The sequence below is a fragment of the Ovis canadensis genome, chromosome 12 (assembly GCF_042477335.2).
Source record: "Ovis canadensis isolate MfBH-ARS-UI-01 breed Bighorn chromosome 12, ARS-UI_OviCan_v2, whole genome shotgun sequence".
Lineage (NCBI taxonomy): Eukaryota > Metazoa > Chordata > Mammalia > Artiodactyla > Bovidae > Ovis > Ovis canadensis.
In genome coordinates this window covers 55823049-55826543 of record NC_091256.1, presented here as the reverse complement: position 1 = coordinate 55826543, position 3495 = coordinate 55823049, and the positions used below count along the sequence as shown (strand labels likewise).

Here is a 3495-nt window from a genome sequence, read left to right as displayed (position 1 = left end):
CCAGCAAACAGGTTCATCAGCACCATTTTTTCCCTAGATTTCGTATATATGTGCTGTTGTTGTTGCTGGTTAGTCACTAAGACATGTCCAACTCTTTGCGACCCCATGGACAGCAGCAAGCCAGGCTTCCCTGTCCTTCACTGTCTCTCAGAGTTTGCCCAAGATCATGTCCATTCAGTCAGTGATGCATCCCAACCATCTCATCCTCTGTCTCCCCCTTCTCCTCCTGCCCTCAATCTTTCCCAGCATCAGGGTCTTTTTCCAAAGAGTTGACTCTTCACATCAGGTGGCCAAAGTATTGGAGCTTCAGCTTCAGCATGATAGGGGATATGAATGTGTGCATTAATACATCATATTTGTTTTTCTCTTCCTGACTTACTTAACTCTGTATAACAGGCTGTAGGTTCATCCACCTCACTATAACTGACTCTAATTCGGGCTGGAATTCTTAACTGAAGTTTGAAAAGCATTCTGTGTTTGCTTTCTGGTTGCAGGTCATACATCACTGTTTTCTGTCACTTTCATGAGTCTTGTTATTTAGAAATAATGACATGAATGATTTTTAGTGCTGGGAAGAGTTAATTTACCAAAACAGTGTTAGCATACAGGTGTTGATGGGATTTCAGGAAAACACCTTAACAGCATCGCTCCTTGCTCATCCAGGAAAACGATCACTCCTTTCTCATGGGCTGCAAGATCTATCAGAGAAGCATCCGGTGAGGGTCCCCGGCAAGTTGCCCGCTGCCAGAGCTGGATTGTTTTTCTTCAGTGACAAGGGAGGGGAGGAACAATGGTGCCCTTTACTCACCAGTGACTAAATAACAACCTTCTGGGCCAAGAAGCCCAGGTGCAGGTGTTTTCTCTGCAGGGAGTGTGCGAGCTGAGTTTTATGGGCTGCAAACTCCTATCAGAAGTTGATAAGAGAACTTCTGGGCCATTGGTTCTCTGCTGATTGGACATGGATTTCCTAAGCCCCAAGTGTGAAACAGCTGAGGATGAATCATCCCCATGAGCCATGTTCTGCACAAAAAAAATCCATCTGTTGCCAACAAAGGTCCATCTAGTCAAAGCTATGGTTTCCCCAGTAGTCATGTATAGATGTGAGAGTTGGGCCATAAAGAAAGCTGAGCAATAATGAACTGATGCTTTTGAACTATGCTGCTGGAGAAGACTCTTCTGAGGTCCCTTGGACTGGAAGGAGATAAAATCAGTCAATCATAAGGAAATCAACTCTGAGTATTCATTGGAAGGACTGATGCTGAAGCTGAAGCTCCAATACTCTGGCCACCTGATGCGAAGAACTGACTCATTGGAAAAGTCCCTGATGCTGGGAAAGATTGAAGGCAGGAGAAGAAGGGGATGACAGAGGATGAGATGGTTGGATGGAATCACTGACTCAATGGCCATGTATTTGAGCAAACTCTGGGAGATAGTGGAGGATAGGGAAGCCTGATATTCTGCACTTCATGGGGTCAAAAAGAGTCAGACATGACTTGTTGACTGAATAGAAATAGCAACTGGTGTAAATGCACACACACACACACACACACACACACACACGCATGCACACCTTCAGCCTGGTAATCAGGGCCCCTGAGGAAGTGGTGAAATCAGACAGACAGTGTGTGCCACCCCCTATCCCAAGTCAAGTTACAATCAGAAAGTGAGATCTCGTAGAAGGGAGGAAAGAGGGCAGCCCCACAGGACTCATCAGAAGGAGCCAAGACATGGAGGGGATGTGACAGGAATCGTCGGCAGCTGTGATTCTGTGTGTGTGTATACATCCCAGGATTTAAGTGTCGGGGGGGGGGGAGCCGCCTCCAGGTATCCTCCCCGCAGCCTCCCTGCTGCGCCTGTCACCCGGGCCCTTCAGAGGTGCCCCTCTTACAGGACAAGCTCCCTTACCGGGTGGCAGGTCCCCTGGTCACACAGTCTCACACAGCCATGGCTTTTCAGAGTTAGGATACAAAGGCTCGTGTCTGAGAGCAGACATTCCAGTGCTTTGGAGCTGCCAAAGTTCTGAATGTTTTTTAAGTCATACTTCACAGCCATTCGTCTTCTGTCCCAGGAACACCAAGTTCTTCGAGGTCGGTGTCTGAGTCTCCCTCCTCGTGGGGCTCCCCACGTACCCATGAACCACACGTTCAACACCCTCTGACTCTGTGTCTCTGTCTCTCTCTCTGTCTGTCTGTCTCTCTGATGGAACTGCCACCAGCTGATCAGAGTCTGTGCCTCCGTTCCTTTTTCTTTCTGAGGGCCAGTCTTCATGGAAAGAAATAAAATTTAAAGCTCTTTAAAATACCTGGGATACCACCCTCTTCAGGGACTTGATATAATTACTGTGTGTGATGAGTTAGCAGGAATGTAACAGGTGAAGGTGAGTAGGCGGCAGCACTCGCTGGTAAGTTCGGAGCGGCTCTCCGGCTTCAGGCTCTGCTACCCCGGGGGCGAGGTGGGGGGGGGCGTCCCGGCTGATTCCTCTGCAACCTCTGAGCTGTAGGCAGGTGGTACTGCCTTCAAATGCCCCCTGTGGGTCTTCCCCGCTCATGTCTGAGCTGTCTCTACCTTATCTGGTCTCCACTGGCCCCTTCCAGAAGTCAGGATAAAATACTGCTGTGGAAGTCGGGGGGTCCGGTGCTGTGAGCAGTAACGCCAGTGGGGTCAGGGGGCAGTCTTAAAATGGGTGAGAGAAAGAGAAGGAGGAGGAGGGGAGTGAAGAGGAAGAGCAAGGGAAGGAGAGGAAGAAAAGAAAGAGGGAAAGAGGAAGAGAGGGTGTGAGGAAGAGAGAAAGAGAGAGAGGGTAGGGAGGGAAGGAGGGGGAAGAAAGGAAAAAAGAAAGAAGGAAAGGAAGGAAGGAAGAGTCTGGCTCTCTTCCCAGGCACTTCACCCACAAACTGGTTTAGGCCAGTGAGACGGGGTGTTCTACGGAGCAAAGATCATGTGATCACACAGTGTGAGCAAACAGATGGTGTATCATTAACAAAATGCAAGGCTGCCTTTCACCATCTCTGCAGGGTGTCAGTGACCCAGGCAATTTAATTAAAAACATAAAAAATAAAATAAAAAGTGACAAAGGCCAAAGTTTCATCCTGTTTAGATTCAACCTTGCCAACCACGTGGAGTGGCTGCCTGCCATGCTGGCCTGCACATCCGGCCCTCTGTGAAAGGTGGCCAGTCTGCCTTGTCCCGTCCATGTCATCCAATCTTTGTCCTAGCTCAGAGCAGAAGGAGGGGCTCCAGGACAGGGACTTGTCCCCTGCTTTCTCCTGGGGAGTCAGAATGGCAAGCTGCAGAGAGGATCAGGTGGTGCACGTGGTGAACCTTGAGTCCACACAAGCAGGTGTCACCTTGGTACTGGGATGCAGGCTCCAGGCGGGCTGGGAGGGCTCAACCAAGGGTTGGCATCCAATGCCCAACTCTGCTGTAGACAGCCTAAGGTGATGGTGTCAGGGCTGTGTACCTGGGGCTCCACCATCCCTCAGTGGTGGACATCTT

General features: G+C 49.7%; 1 long non-coding RNA gene across 1 annotated transcript; it reads right to left on the bottom strand.

Moving 5' to 3' along the window:
- Positions 1-559: 559 nt before the first annotated feature.
- Positions 560-2901, bottom strand: LOC138416518 (uncharacterized). Its single transcript, XR_011247709.1, has 2 exons — positions 1906-2901; positions 560-763 (listed from the first exon to the last, which is right to left on the bottom strand). It is a non-coding gene; the product is annotated as an uncharacterized lncRNA (long non-coding RNA).
- Between the last annotated feature and the right edge of the window lie 594 nt (positions 2902-3495).